Here is a 17,134-nt window from a genome sequence, read left to right as displayed (position 1 = left end):
CATATGAGTACCTACTAATGCAGCAGACAATGTGGCTCCTTGTCGTTATAATCTATATGAACTTTCGAATATAACAAGTCACACGTGTCCCCACGAAACCGCACCTTTGAGGTGAGTTTTTTCTTTTTTCTTCTTCTTTTTTAGTAGTGATATTGTATTGTGATTTTTTTTCAAAATCTACCTGTTCGACCGGAATCAATCAATAAAATTATCGAGATTTGTGAGTACCTACTATTATATGAAAAACATTTTAGAATGATTGGGTGTACCAATCGAATTGATGAATCTAACGGATCGCGAAACGTTTTCGATAAAATTCATTGTAGAAATTCCATAATTATCAGTATTATCATGGATACTGTTATTAGTTTTTATAAGTAACGGGTCAGTTAATTCATAATATTTGTTCTATATCGTCAAGGTAATCAAAAACAAATGTGATTGAAACACGGTAATTTGGTTGAAGTTCCTTTTCAGAAGAGGAATCACTGACACCTATATATATTACTGAAGTTGAAAAAAAAACACAATACTCCTACACTTTCTTAATGAGATCGTGAAATTCAATATAAGTGAAATAAGGATTCGAAGGAAAAAGCAATCCGATCTACCAACATTTCACAACAAAACAGCCTTCGAAATGCGCCTTCTTTGTGTAATCTGAACTGATTTCTGAAAGATATTCGGCACAATTCCCACTTCATCCTTTGTGAAATGAAGTAAAGAAATGCCTTGAGGAAATTTCAATAAAAAACCGTACAGAAATAAAAAATATCTCAATTTCATTTCGAAATAAGCTAATGATTTTCAGAAAGAATTCTGTATTTTTTTCAATGGAATGGAATTTATGATGGATTTTTTGTTTGTTTGGAATATTAGCAAGACCACAGGCACAGAGTTTGAATTCGATAAAGATAATATATTTCCAATTGGGTAATTGTGTTTCGACTAGTCCTAGTTATGATCATTAGTGCTAGTATAAATCAATAATGCATTATTGGACTTTGAGAAATGAGCCTGCTGTAACTAACCATATAGACATATCTTGTTAATGAGATACCATGTATACGATCGACGGCAAATGAAACCACGAATATCAATGATTATTTCGTCAATATCATTTCTAGACAACAAGAAAACAAGATTCTCTATTATAATCTCAATTAGCTCCACTAACTATAGTAATATGAAAATTATAGTAATAGTACATTACATCAAAATTTCAGGTAAACAGGTAGACGTATATACTAATGGATGTCTGCATGAATTATTTCAGGATAGAATAACAATTCAATCAATTGTAATCGAATAGTAGGTAACATATATCTCAGCAATATCGCGAAGCCGCAGGCTGCCTGCATTGATTTGCAGGCTTGCAACAAATTATATGTTCAAAATCACCAGCTGAAATCAATCGAATAGTTCACCTACAGACCGGTGCCAGGTATTACCCCTCATCAGTACAGTAAAGATCTAACTCAGACACCAGTGTGCTTGAGACTCGATCAATTTCAAAGAGGCTCGATTGCATGTATGAAACCTGCATGTATGACAGAAAGATTGTTAACTAGTAACAACTCCATCTCGTGAACACAGCTCCAATCGGGAAAGAAATATTTCAGGTAAATATAGTGAAATATATATCCAGAAAGATTCAAAATGTTTATATCAGACATTTGTAAAACGTAAAATGATTCGAGCTCCAACAATGCATACTTGTAAAATGATGAAATATGAAATGAAAGTAGAAATTAGTTGTGAGATGGATCTTTCATTATCATTGTTTGCGAATAAATTCACCTCAGTTGGGAACTCAAATTAATTTTTTATGGTCCATATGGACATTATGGTCCATAAATTAGAGATCTCAACGAAATACGCGCGACAGATTTCGGTTCTTGCACCATCCATCAACATGTCTACAGAGTTGGGAGAATCTCATTTCTCGCTTCGAGAGTTTTTGACAAAATAAAAGCGAATTGGTTGAAACACCAGGGATTCCATGCATCTTTGGTTTTACCAATGTGATATTCGAAGTGTAAAAATGTTTTAAATGTGAATAATGAACAACGATGACTCAGTATGGTACCTTGTGGTATCCCACATTTCACACTTCTCATAGCAATGAAACTGCAGTCAATCATATATCAGTAAAGATATCTGCCGCAAAAGCAGACGAAACTTATGGTACTACAAGCTCCTTTGGACTATGGCCTACCAGCTCGATTTTTTTTTATTCGTGACGGCGGTCGTAGAAGGATATGTTCTTATGTTGTCAATTGCATGTTATTACAAATAAATAATATGGAGTTTTGTCTATATCTCATTGAAAAATTACCTAATTGATTATTCTAGGGTGATGCACAAAACAAGTGCCAAGTGCTTAGGAGAACCCTTGAGATGATAAAAGATAGATGTAAGTATAATGTATGTTTATCTAAGTATCTTATTACATCGAATTGAAAAATAGAATTGAAAATTGAATTGAATTGAAAAATTATTGATTTCCAGAGACTGGATTCTCAATTCACGTCCTTTATTTTCTATATGGAGTATGCCGTAGCTAAAGTCTATCCAAATCCAAGATAGAGTAAAACAAAACAAAACCGAAGCGTGATGTTCACGTGATCGCTCAGTGCGTGTTTGTGTGGCGTGCGTTATAGTATATTATTTAAAATTGTTTTCCAAGATGTCCAGTACAGACACTGCTGATGACACTGTGAGTCCAGCCAGGAAACGATCCAAAAAAAGACATTTGAGTGTTGAGATGAAAGAAGTGTTTTTAAATGTGTTCAAGAAAGAGATAAAAGAAATTGAGACATCGACTGTCGACGAAGTCGTATCAAAAGTTTCCGATAAAATTGGAGTGTGTTGCGCTATGATTTACAATGTTTTACGGGAATATAAACAGAATCATACATTTTTCAAACCGAATACAAATAAGAATCATCAAACCATTATAAAATCAATAGATGATGCTGATGAACATGCAATCAGGAGGAAAGTGCATGAGTAATTTTTCCGGAAAGGGAATACCCACGATAGACAAAGTACTCACAGAAATAAATGAAGATGTTTTATTGCCAAATTTCAAGTGGTCAACATTCCATAAAGTATTGAAACATTTGAATTTTGTATGGAAAAAACGAAGGCGCAATAGTATTATTATTGGATAGATATGAATTTGTGTTATGGAGGAGAGAGTATTTGACCAAAATTAAATATTATAGGGAACAACAGAGAACAATTCATTATATGGATGAAACCTGGGTTAATGCTGTCATACTACCCCTACAGTATGGGTCGATGAAACTGTGACCTCATCTAGGAGGGCCTTTCTAGATGAACTATCCACCGGATTAACAAATCCATCAAGTAAACTTATATTTATATTAAGACCTGCCTCAATCTCAATATATAAACAGTAACTCTCGTATTTGTTTCATTTACTTACATACCTCTTCATAATTTCAGGTAAAGGAAAACGACTTATTATTTGTCACATCGGCAATGAGAATGGGTTCGTTGCTGAAGGGCTGTGGTGTTTCGAGTCGAAGAAAACTGGAGATTATCACGAAGAAATGAACGGTGAATCTTTCGAACAGTCGTTTTCCAAAGTTCTACCCCATCTGAAGGATAATGCTGTGATTGTAATGGACAATGCACTTTATCATTCGCGACGGTTAGAGAAGATTCCGACAACGTCTTCAAAGAAGGTTGGAATCCAAAATTGGCTGCGATCAAAGAATATTAGCTTTGAAGACTCAATGCTAAGAGTACAGCTACTAAAAATTGTCAAGGAGCACAAGCTTGAATACCAAAAATTTATAGTCGATGAGATGGCAGCAGGCCAAAACAAAATTGTCCTCCGCCTGCCTCCATACCACTGCGAGCTGTGAAGAATTTTGTAGCTCAGTATAACACCACGTTCAAATTTGCAGATCTCAAAGTACTTTTTGATGAGACTTTGAAAAGAGTCACCCGGAGAAATGGGAGAAGTGTGTTTGGCATGTGATATCGGAAGTCGAGATAAAGATGTGGAAGCTTGATAACATAATAGAGGCACAAATCGAGCCACTGATAATTCAGATTGGTGAGGGTGACACTACTGATGAAGAGACAAATTCAACCAGTTGAATAATTTTGATTGATATTCCTTTTGAAAGGAAGTCCTCCTTCTTTCAGTTTGTGTCTGAAAGTTACTTCTTTGCATGATCTACACATTCATGTATAGAGTTTCAAATTGATTACTTCTTTCCTTTCTTTGGAAGATTCTCTCATCCCTTTTTTTATATCAGATGGAGTAGTAGAAAGCCAAAAACTTTCTTTCCCAAAAAATTAATCACTCCTAAAAATATAACCCCTTCAATTCAAATAAGATTCCTCATGACTGGGATTAAATCAAATAGGTGAATGAATATCATTACGATGTCATCAATGACATAAGCAGAACGTGCTTATTCCGTGACATTCAAAATCGTAATTCATGAATGAAGTGTGTGTATTTTCTATAATGTTATCCAATTCGGTACTGAAGAGCCTTAGGGCAAGTGTCTTAAGGCGAAACATCGGTGTATACCAGTGAGGGTGACAGTGTTTTATGTGAGTACAATTTATTACCATTCATTCAAAGTAGAACTCATGTGAATGATATCTGATTCTTATTCCACAACAAATGTTTGAAATACAAACTGAGTAGAGAAAAGTATCTTCTGTATAATTCAATGTTCATATAGAAGTATTTGTTTCGAAAGAATTATTTTCTTTCGTGTAATTCAATGTTTATACGAAAGTAGCTGTTTCAGGAGGAATTTCTTTCAGTTTGTGTCTGAAAGTTACTTCTTTGCATGATCTAAACATTCATGTATAGAGTTTCAAATTGATTACTTCTTTCCCTTCTTTGGAAGATTCTCTCATCCCTTTTTTTGTATCAGATGGAGTAGTAGAAAGCCAAAAACTTTCTTTCCCAAAAAATTATTCACTCCTAAAAATATAACCCCTTCAATTCTTGAGGGTATTGCGCGTGCCCTTCTTTCATCCATTGAAGATTTTCTGTTGACCAGTAGCGGCAATTTTGTCGATTAACATGACCGTTTAGAGACGAAATACACTAATTAGAAAACATAACGTCTTCTGATTGGATGATACTGTTATCCAACATGTCCATGATTCGCTCACAAAAATAACATTTTTATATAAAAATCGTCTTCCGTGAGCTCCTGGGTAGATATCATTTCATAGGGATGCTTTTTGTTTTCTTTTGATATGTTTTCTATCGATGTATGGCTAACATACATCTCCTTAAACAATCCCCGTAACCAATCATTTGTAAAAGTGTTATTTTATGCATTTCCGTTAATCTTTCAAACGATATATCACGAGCCTATACTGCCCATTCAAAAAATTGGGTGTTGTACTTATCCTTTGACGGAAGTTGAAGGTAGAAAGGAGTAGCATTTTATTGTTAAAGTTATTCAAATTATATTTTCAATTCAACGTATTTCGGAATTTTGTTGAAATATGTAATATAACCGAAATAATGAATTTATTCCATTGGGCTTTTACACACTTTATAAAGAACAACAAGCCACACATATATAAGAATAACAGATCAGGTGTCCACAAACTAACAAGGCGATCATGCCCAGAAGTTTATATAGGAAATACTTCAGGAAATTTCAAAACGAGAATCTTCGAATATAAAATAAATTTTGAGCCTTTCGGAGAACAATCACGATTTTAACACTATCTACAACATGAATTGAACCTGCTGGAGGTTATGAAAATCAGTAAGAGAGCAGGCTTTCAAATTGAACGACCAACAAGAGGTTAACCTTTCACCTATGTTAAGTATTTTCTCATAATGCCAATAATTAGTCAAATTCAAAATTTTCCTGCTGCCCGAAAACTGAAAGTTTTATTGTTTTTCGATTTCTCATTCAGCATCAACCAATTGAGATACTGTTGTATTCATTTGAAAACTTACAATATCTGAGCAATCAAATAAAATATAAAGAATCGTTGAAAACACCTTCCATGATCGAAAGGGGAATAAAATGATGATTCATCAGCAAATCGTTCTCACCTATCCCCTCGCCCCCAGCCACTCCAACTTTATATTCTTGAATGGTAACCCCCTACTTGTGATACCTTATCTCTTGCTCTTAAGAAATGCTCTTCAATAGCACCATACAGAGCTACATTCGATGTGATAATTTTTGGAAATGTTTAAAAACATGTTCATTACCATTTTACGCCTCTACTATTTTTGTTTATTTGTACCTGAAAAAATTGTAATCATTTGATAAGTGAAAGTAAAAAAAGAAGGACTGTTTGAATTATTCTCTCTCTCTCTTTCTCAATTTTGGATAGTCGTTGCTTCCTATCTTAAGACGCATATGACCAATGCTCCGTTTGACAGGAGCTTCGTGGGGGAGCAGTCTTGCACGAAGCAATGCTGCCACCCATTTTTTTTCCGAACTTTTTGTTTATTATGAAAACAATTTTGATTTGTATGAAGTCGCCTCCTACTTTGAAGACCTTTTGTTTTTTTTTGACATATAAAGCCCTTTACGTGGTTATCCTAGCCACCCCGGACTGGATACCGGCGTGAATGAAGGGGGCCCTTTATTCATCACTTTTTTTCAAGGCAGTCACACATATCAGTAATAATGGACTAGCATAACACAAAACGGAGCCCCACGATAGCACATAGCATCCGCGTACCTTCTTTGTGGGTGGGCGTTATCAGTGCGTCCGTCCACCACCATGGCTACCACGGAACTCCGTTTGAAATATCCGTTTTGAGCAGTATTTTTGTATTGAATTTTTATTTCAAGACGGGAAACGATACCCTCATTATTGATAAATTTGATTTTTTATTTCGATACGTTTCACACGAGAAACAGAATTTTTATCTGCAACAAGTGTATAACACAGCAGCAGTGTTTGTTAAGAACAATTGAAGTATTCACCAGCAACACTTGGAGGGAAATGTTAGCCACGTGTATACTCGCCAACTAGTAGCAAAATTTAAAGGAACTGGTACTGTCACAAATAAAAAAAATGAGTCAAGACTACTGCATGAAGCAACGCAAATTGAAGTACTGGGACAGTTTGCTGTAAATCATACTTTATCGACTCGTCAGGCACCTACAACAACCAGATTATCCCGCGAATCTGTGAGAAAAGTACTTGAATAACATAAATTCCATCCATATAAAATGCAAACCCTTCAAGACAGCTAGAACCATCACAGAACCTCGGCTTATCAAAAATATTTGCTTTAGGGACGAGTACACTTTTTATTCAAATTGGCATGGATATAAACAAAACTGTCGCTACTGGAGTGACGCGAACCCACAACCATTTAGAGAATAGCATACGAAATACCCCGAAAAAGTTAATGCTTGGGCTACTATATTGGGTGATTCAATTATTGGTCCATTATTTATAGAAGAAAATCAAAATGACCAAATGTATGCTCACATGCTAGAAAGATCTCCGGATAGTTCATGACTCAGAGAATCAGAGAGACATACATGGCAATTTATATTCAGAAGAAAATGTATTACATCATTACAACAGGATGGGGTACCTACTTATCATGTAGTTCCAGTTGGAAAATGGTTGGATAATAATTACGCTAATCAATGGATTGAAAGAAGAGATCCTATTGAATGACCTTGCAGACCTCCAGACCTATCTCCTCTTGATTTCTGCCTCTGGGGCAACGTAAAATTCGTGGTTTCCGAAATGCAAGACACAACCCCAAGAGCAACTGAAGTAAAGAATAATACGAGAATACCGAGTAATTTTCAGAGTAACATTTGCCAGTGTACGTCGAAAGTTTGGAAATGGACTTCTATTGTCTTGAAAACAATGAAAATAATTTCGAACATTTCTTGAATCAATAAAAAATTAAATTCCAATTTAAATAAATTTTGTTCAATTCAATAAACCAAAAATTACTAAATCGAATATAGCTTTGTAGGGTACCGTTCTAGGGCATTTCTCAAAAGCGTTTACATAAGGAATCACAAGTAGGGGGTTCTCACTCAAGAATATAAAGTAGGAGTAGCTGAGAGCGAATGAAAAAGTTTCCCCCTCCCTGTTATGGAAGTTTTTTTCAGCGATTTCCTATATTATATTTGGTTGCTCAGATATAGCCATTGTGAGTTTCCAAATTGTCACCCTGTATAAGAATTGTAGTGCAGTTAGAACTATTACTACCGATGAATCTATGGTGTTGGTGTAAAACGTCTAGAATACAATTGTTTGTGAAAATTGTTCAGTTATTATCATGAATAGCATCATTTTTATCATTTATTTCATTAAAACGAACAATCACGGTGTGAACTCATTTTAACATCAATCAGTGTCTGTCAAATTCAGGTTTGATGATGACTGATTATATTTTTGATGCCCACATGCTTTACCCGTCAGTGTGAACTAATTTCACCAATTAGTTAGAATAAATGAAGTGTGACGAATATCCCACATTGTTTTTATTTCCTTCATGAAATGTATCTAATTCTACCCCGTCCTCCAGGGAGCAATAACGCTTGTGGCTTCCTCGCTACGTAATAGCTGCGGACAAAAGAAAATGCAGGTAATAGTTGTTATCATTGTACATCGTGAGCGCATCAGTAGCTGGCTTTTCTCGAGCTTTTGCAACTCGTTTTGTTCCGGGGGCATTTGGGCTTTAGAGGATACTGACCATTTACCGCTGTGGATGAACCGCCCTTCAGTACAATTTGTGATTTCAACACAGAATATTCTTGCAGGAAAGTTATTGTATTTTTTCCATCTATTTTCCGCAGATAAAAGTAGATAGTTAGACGCAGAATTAATATGCAGGATATACATCGATAACGTTCCGCAATACACATAACTGCAAAGAGAAAACTTTCCGTGAAAATCCGAAAACGAGCCAAGAGAGGCCAGATCAACTTTAGAAAAACTTCATGAAATTACAAATTTTCCTATTCCTGAACTATTCGAAAAGATCTTTGCTCCAAAACAAATACTGCTTCCTCACACCAAAACTATAATATTTATAAAAACCAAACTGGTGCCATTTTCTGATGAACTAATATGCTTTGCTTCTAAGAATTTGTACACTCAGAAAATATTGTGCTTTGAAATGTCAGCATAAGAGAAATGTATAAGAGGAATGTAAAATTGTAAATGTTGTTTCCGTTAAAAACTCACTGCACTAAACGATGTATTTTCGAAATATTATCAGCCAATTTCCAAACCGTACTTTCTGGAGAAATAGTATCGTCACTTCATGATTCGTTTCTTGTATTCATGAGTTTCGGCCCCACCTGAAAAAAAAATAAGGGAATTGAACATGATAAGCAAATTGGTGAATTTGCTCAGAAATGTTACTAAGTCGTGAAATTCGCTAAAAATTCAATGGAACTGTCCAATACTTGATGAAAATTGATTTCAAAACTAACTGATACAATTTTCCGTGAGATATTCACTGTAAAAGTTGAAATGTCATAGTGGACCATGAAAGAAAGTTTTTCAAGTAACACTCATAATGAATTTTGCTTATGTAATTACAGAGAACAAATTCAGGCAGTGGTCGACTGAAACTTTTGGTACCAAACTTTTCGTTTGCTATTGCAGCAAATATGTTCAGTGATAAATGTGTTGATTGCAAAAGCGATGCTGGTATAGTTTAAGTAAACAATATAGTGCAACCTACCTTCCAACAGCTCCCCTTTAATAATATAGTTAGGGAGCTAACTGAATATATAAGAATTGCAATAACTATATAATATTCTGGCAATATTACATTATGTAATCTTGCCAGGATTACCTTGGGTGATCCTGGGAAGCTGGCGCCGAAGAAATATTTGGCAATGACCAGGAGAAATATACGCCTAACAGTAGGATTTCTGAATGGTCACTGTCAACTGAGGAAACACCTCCATGATATAGGGCTGGTGGACACACTTCTATGCAGGATGTGTGAACAGGAAGATGAGACTATCAAGCATGTCCTGTGAGAGTGCCCTGAGTTATCGTCAATAAGAGAGTGTGTGTTCGGCGAGTCTTGGCCTACACCTGCCGATATAAAGGAGATGTCTCCCAGTGACCTGTCCACGTTCTCGGAAAGGACAGGATGGACGATGACCTAGAAGGACAACTCCTCGGGAGGATGTACAAAGGGTCACATGTGGCCTAAGTGCTGTGGGCATGCACTCACCCTCCATACTCTACAGATACAGAACTATATAATATATAAAGTGAATATTTCGTTTATATAGGTGAGTGGGAAAGTAGGGATTCAAATAATTGAAAATACTTCTGAATACTTTTTCAACTAAAATTAATTTTTTAATCCTTTTCTGTCAGTCTTCTTCGGCAATATTAAATATTTCTTCTTTAATTAGCTCTATTACCTTCTTATCAAATTTTGGGAAATTGTTTTCACGCCTGATGCTTTATTTAAATTTTCTCGAAATCAACTACATGAGATTGAAAACACACAAATAGGAGGGAAGTCTCGGAATTGTGTGTCCACACTTTTCAGCAATACTCTCAAGGGCATACATTTTCTCATATGGTTTTGTCTGTGAAGCTGTGAAGCGAATGATAAGAAGCGTTATCAAGAACTATTAAACTTCGCATCTGAATTTGAAAACAATGTATTCTCAAACCATTCCTCGAAAAAATTAGCTTCCATGTTCTTATGATATTCAACATTTCACTCCTTAAGTTTTTTAACATAATTTCAAAGAATTCGGAACACATTCTTCACTGCCTCCGCAATGCACAATAATTAGTCGCCATCCTTTGTTTACAGGAATGTTAGGCGTACACATTTTCGAACCATCAGTCTACCCTTTAATAACTGTGTTGTGAGTGCTAAAATTTTCCGTTGTTTTTGTCGTTATTCAGTTATTTGTTCTAAATATCGCGATTCCACTATATTTCTGCTTTCCATAACTGTTTGACGTTTGTGTATTATTTCAAATCTTAATTCTAGTTTCATCATTCAATCCTGAAGAGTTCTGTCACACCAGTTTACGTTATTTCTTCCTTATGATTATTCGGCAATACAGTTGATCATCACATGTTGAAAGTTTCATTTTCAGATGAATCAACGATCATTTTTGCACGAACTGATTATCAGTTATATTAGGAAATGCTAGTTGGAATTCCAGAAAATCACATTTGTTTTTGCTACCTCTTGAACATTTACTACAAAGTTAATAAAAGATAATTTTCTCAGCAAAAGATCTGCGAACACAAGAATTTGGAGCAATCCTCTTGTTGTCCTAACGAGTATCTAGTTGACTTGAAATTTTTCGGCAGGAACACTTGTAAAATGCTATTCATGTAGCAAGTGTCTCCTAAATTAACTAATCCAATTTTCTCTGCATGACAACTGTCCATTGATTCGTAAGGAAGAGCATGTTTCACAGATTCTGTATCAGAACCAGATAACGTTTTGTGATTTATATCTGCTCATTTTCATATAAAAAACTGAGTGAATTTTATATGGATAAAATTTTTAGTTTTCACTACATGTGAAGCTCTTTTCATTTAAATAAGAAGGGTCTGCCATTGCAAAATCTTGGAAAATCATGAATCATTAACTTCGAATGTAGAAAGTACTTCATGTTCATTTGGGTGAATGCTATCGAATGACCCAAAATGAAATGTATACGAAAAATGATATTTTGAATTCCACTATAGACAACTCACGCAAATAAGCTATCTTGTGTAATTCTCATTCACAAAAGAGGTGATATCCAAGATCCATCTTACTTCAGACCTATCTCTCTAATTCCAACTCTGGAAAAAGTGATAGAGAAGCTCCTAAAAATTCGCCTGTTAAAATATCTTGAAGCAAACAAATTAATCAGCAATGAACAATTTGGATTCCGAGGCAACAAAAATACCTATGATTCCATGTTCAATTGTCTAGAATGGTCCTGAAATGGTTGATATGATATTTTTCAGAATGAAACAATCTGGTTATAACTGACAATACATACAGATTACTGAAAGTTAGTTAGGGAGTATCCCAAGGATCAGTTGCAAGTCCATATCTATTTCTTCTATATGTAAATGATATTTTCTGTTATAGATATATGGTTCCTTCACTTTATTTGCCGATGACACCATCATTCTGTGGCACTCTGAGGATGTGAATTTGCTTCAAAAAATTGTTACAGGAGACCTACAAAAAATTAAGTCGCGATGTGATGTGAATTTTCTATGAAACACAAAACGACATGAAACCAACGAATGTTTCATGTCGTTTTACGTTGGTGTTGTCTCGGAAATTTTGATTTTTTGCAATGTTTTGATTCTTTTTTAATATGTATCTAATATGTCTGATGGTTTTTCAAATAGTAATATTATCAACACTGAAAAAACGACTTTTCAAGTTCTGAAGAAGAATTTGAATAAATTGAAAACATCGGCAAGAAACCAGTTGTTTTTTTTAATCGATCCTGTTACCCAATCAACCTTTTTTCAGGAAGAGTTTTGGTTCACTAAACTAGTTAACTAAGAAATTATCATTTGGCTGTTTTTCCCTCAGGTCTACAACTAAAGAGTTAGGTTATGCTGCGACAAAAAACTTCTTGTTTTCTCTCATTGAGTCAAACTAAAGGTACGCAATCCAGTTCTGGGGTTCGTGTAGTAATGAACTCTTTTAGAGTGTATTTTTGTTATAGAAGGGAGCGGTGCGGTATTTGTGCCGAATAAATAGGTTGAGTTTCTACAAACCTTTTATCCTGAAACACGAAATACTGACACTAACCTCAATGTACGTTTCACAAGCGACATGTCTCATTTACAAGAATAAATCTCTATATGAAAATAACAATCGCACTGCACGGAATGTAATGAATTTACGTCGGTGTCAAAATGTATAATGAACTTCATGAAGATATAAAGAACACGGATTCTTTCGAAACTTTTAGGAAAACGTTACATGAAAGGCTGGCATCTGAAGCCTATTACAATCTGACAGAATATTTTGATGACGAAACGATATGAATTTGACGGTGCTCATATGTAATAATACCTACCTATGTACTTTTACCTAGATGTGATTATTTATGTATATATTATTTCCAAATAAGTATGTAATTGTATATTTATTTGGATGTAGTTATTTATTCAAAATATACTTTATTGTCTGAAGAATGGCTTCTTATTGACAAAGCCTTGTGCGATTTGCATGTTCTTTTTTCACCTGTGTTTGTCAATAAGGTCCTATATCTTGGATAAAAAACACTTACTCTCTCTCTCTCTCTCTCTCTCTCTCTCTTTCTGTCTCATATGTAATAATACCTACATATTATGTACTTTCACCCAGATGCGATTATTTATGTATCTATTATTTCCAAATGATTATGTAATTGTATATTTATTTGGATGTGGTTATTTATTCAAAATATACTTTATTGTCTGAAGAATGGCTTCTTATTGACAAAGCCTTGTGCGATTTACATGTTCTTTTTTCACATGTGTTTGTCAATGAGGTCCTGTATCTTGGATAAAAAACACTTTCCCTCTCTTTCTCTATTTGGAATAAATATAGTTCTTAAAATGGTAGAATCAACGGAATACTGAATATTGAAAACTGTAAAACTATTGCGGCTATTTTTTATACAAATACTTTCACTAATTTAATATTTTTAAGGGATTTTTTTGCAAGGATCAGAATTGCCTCATTTATGTTCAATACATTCTAAGCCTCTCTAGCAACTACGACACGTATATTTCGTCTGATAGTGTCAGTTGAAGGAATATAATAGATCTGAACTGATAAACCACTCACGGTAAATTGCATGTAAGGGAAATTTCAACAGCAGTTGTCAGTATAAAGGTACATTAACTCCATGAAACGAACTTCAACACCCCTTGTCTCCAGGCAAGTACATGTATGAGAATGATTGCTTCTGCATATCCAGTGATAACTATGTCACTTCTCTTAAACGCCTCCATCAGTTACCCAGATGTGTAGGGATAAATTAAGAGGAAGGTATTCAGTATTCGAAATTACTGCTATTAACTCAGTGACTTCAGAATACGCTGTTATTCTCAGGTAGCCGTATTCATATTGAACTTATAGATTATTCAAATTCTACTAGAAATATATAAAATTTATGATCGTACTTGAGTACTTCAGACAATTGGCCTGAAGCACCATAATTACACAGGTCTGCGATGAAATTATTGTAGGATATATAACTAGTGATTTTAAGAGTATTCCGTGTGCAGAATACGGAAAAATAGTAAAAGAATTCTATCACCTATAGATAAGTCAAAAATTTCACCTGATATTTTCTTATCAAATGGGTTCTTAGGTGTCTGTATTATATAGCTTATATAAGCGGTAAATTGAGTCTGAATTATAGAGCTTTTATGATGAACAAGTTACTACAGAATGTGAGTGTATATCTAAGATAAAATACGGTTTCAATCTGTTTATTTCAATAACAAAACGAATCTAAACTGGGAAAATCCAGTTGCTACTGGAACAAGGCATTTATGTGTCAGTCTGTCTGCCCCCTCCCTAAACCTACTGTCTGCTGGGGACCGGGCGTGACCTTAATTGCAGGCAGTGAGTCGATCAGTGTGGAGCCAGCCATATAAAACAGTTTTGTGCTACCGTTTTGAGAAGAAAGGTCTAATAGAGGATGTGTTAACTCTCCTAACAGTTTCTGTTATATTTGTGGGTCTTATACCATCAAGAAGCACCAAAGGAATATTTCTAATTTTGTTGAGAAGGTGTATTTTGCAAATTTTGGAATTGAATTAGGGGACCAAAATAAATCTTGGGCTCCCCATATATTATGTTCTGTGTGTGTTGAAGAACTCAGACAATGGTTTCATGGTAGAAAAAGAATCATTTCGTTTTGGAGTACCCATGTTTTGGAGAGAGCCTAAAAATTACAGTAATGACTGTTATTTTTGTTCTTGTTCAGTGCAAGGTTTTGACTTGAAAAACATAAAGGATACTTCATACCCAACCAACACACGTTCAGCTGTTCGCCGTGTTCCTCATGGACCTATCTTGCCTATTCTTCCATCTCCGGATACCTTGGACAACATTTCAGATGATTTAGACGCAAAAACACATAGTAGCAGTAGCGACAGTGATGACAGCTACGATCCAGGTAGAAATGACCCTTGACGTTTCTCTCAATCAGACTTGAACGATTCAGTACGGGATCTGGGCCTCCCAAAGGACTCAGCGGAACTTTTAGGGTCTAGAATTGAAGACAGACATATGTTAGCCTCCGGTGTTTCATTTTCATGGTACCGATTTAGAGAAAGGGAATTTTTCCCCTTTTTTACACACGAAGGTGTGTAGATTTCTGCAACAATGTACCAGGCGTCATGGAAATGTTCACCATAACGTATGAACCAGAGAAATGAAGACTTTTCGTTGATTCCTCAAAGAGAAGTTTGACTGATGTACTTCTCCACAATGGAAACCAATATGCTTCTGTGCCTGTTGGACACTCAGTCCATTTGAAAAAATGCTACAAAAACCTTGAATTTGTTCTTAATAAGCTCAGCTACTGTGATCATAAGTGGACCATTTATGGAGACTTGAAAGTTATTTCAATGTCAACACTAAGTTTTCATGTTCCCTATGTGAATGGGATAGCCGTGACAGGAAACAACACTATGTCAAGCAGGTGTAGCCAATAAGAAAGGGTCTTATTCCTGGAGTTAAAAATGTTGAAGAACAAAGTTTAGTGGATCCTAAAAAAATCTTACTTTCATCACTCCATATCAAATTGGGGCTAATAAAACAGTTTGTGAAAGCATTAGACAAAGAAGGAGATTGTTTCAAGTATTTTTCTGAAAAGTTTTCTGATCTATTCGATGCTAAACTAAAAGGAGTCTTCATTGGGCCTGATATAAGAAAACTGTTAAAAGATGATCTATTCGATGCTAAACTAAAAGAAGGAGTCTTCATTGGGCCTGACATAAGAAAACTGTTGAAAGATGAAAGCTTTGTCACTAAAATGGAAATGAAAGAAAAAAATGCCTGAAATTCATTCAATCTGGAAAACTTTGGTTGCTGAATTAATACAAAACTACAAAATGATGGGTTGCAATATGTGTGTCGAAGTCCATTTCCTTCACTCACATCTGGACTACTTTCCCGAAAATCTAGGGGCTATAAGTGAGGAACAAGGAGAACGGTTCCATCAAGACATAAAAGAAATGGAACGCAGATACCAAGGTTGGTGGAATGTTAACATGATGGCAGACTATTGTTGGATGTTAGATGTGGAGAAAATTTACGAGAACATAGCCGAAAAAGTACCAAAAGAAGCTTTGACGGAAAAGAAAACGTTTTTAAAAAGACATATAATCACTTTGCAAACACTTGTGTATCACTATTATGCTTAGTTTAGCTATGTAGCATTATTTTTTTGGTTTGTTTGAAGGTGATTGACAATGTTTCATGATGAATTTCACTAGTTCGGACTTCCATTGTCTACTTTATAGAATGATTTGAAATCCCTGAAATAACTAAAAAAGAAGAATTGAAAATGAATAGCTGAAAATAACAATTATATTAACCAAAATAAACCTGAAATGAAACAATAGTGAAATAAAATACAAGTTAAAATAGAACAATTGAATAAATAAAAATAAAGAAATGAAAAAAGAAAATAAAAATAAAAAGTGGAGAGATTCCACTTTTTATTTTTATTTTCAATTTATTCAATTGTTCTATTTTTACTTGTATTTTATTTCACTATTGTTTCATTTCAGGTTCATTTTGGTTGATATAATTGTTATTTTCAGCTATTCATTTTCAATTCTTCTTTTTTAGTTGTTTCAGGGATTTCGAATCATTTTATATAGTAGACAATGGAAGTCCGAACTAGTGAAATTGTTTTATTGCTTTCACTTCATTTTACAATAATAAAAATAAATCCACAATTCCTCGTTTTTTTGTATTTTTTCAATTATTTCATCCTTATTTTGTAGACAAACCTTACGTGATAGATAAAAACAAATGTCATTTTTGAAATCAGCGCAAAAAACTACATGAAGATCAGTTAACGAAATCAATACCATTGAATCGGGTGAATTGAAGCCTATGGATACACTCCCACGTACC

The sequence above is a fragment of the Leptinotarsa decemlineata genome, unplaced genomic scaffold (assembly GCF_025532065.1).
Source record: "Leptinotarsa decemlineata unplaced genomic scaffold, Ldec_3_MD MMD2_tig00000576_RagTag_RagTag, whole genome shotgun sequence".
In the NCBI taxonomy this organism is placed as follows: domain Eukaryota; kingdom Metazoa; phylum Arthropoda; class Insecta; order Coleoptera; family Chrysomelidae; genus Leptinotarsa; species Leptinotarsa decemlineata.
The sequence above is the reverse complement of the archived record's forward strand: the minus strand, read 5'-3'. Positions refer to the sequence as shown.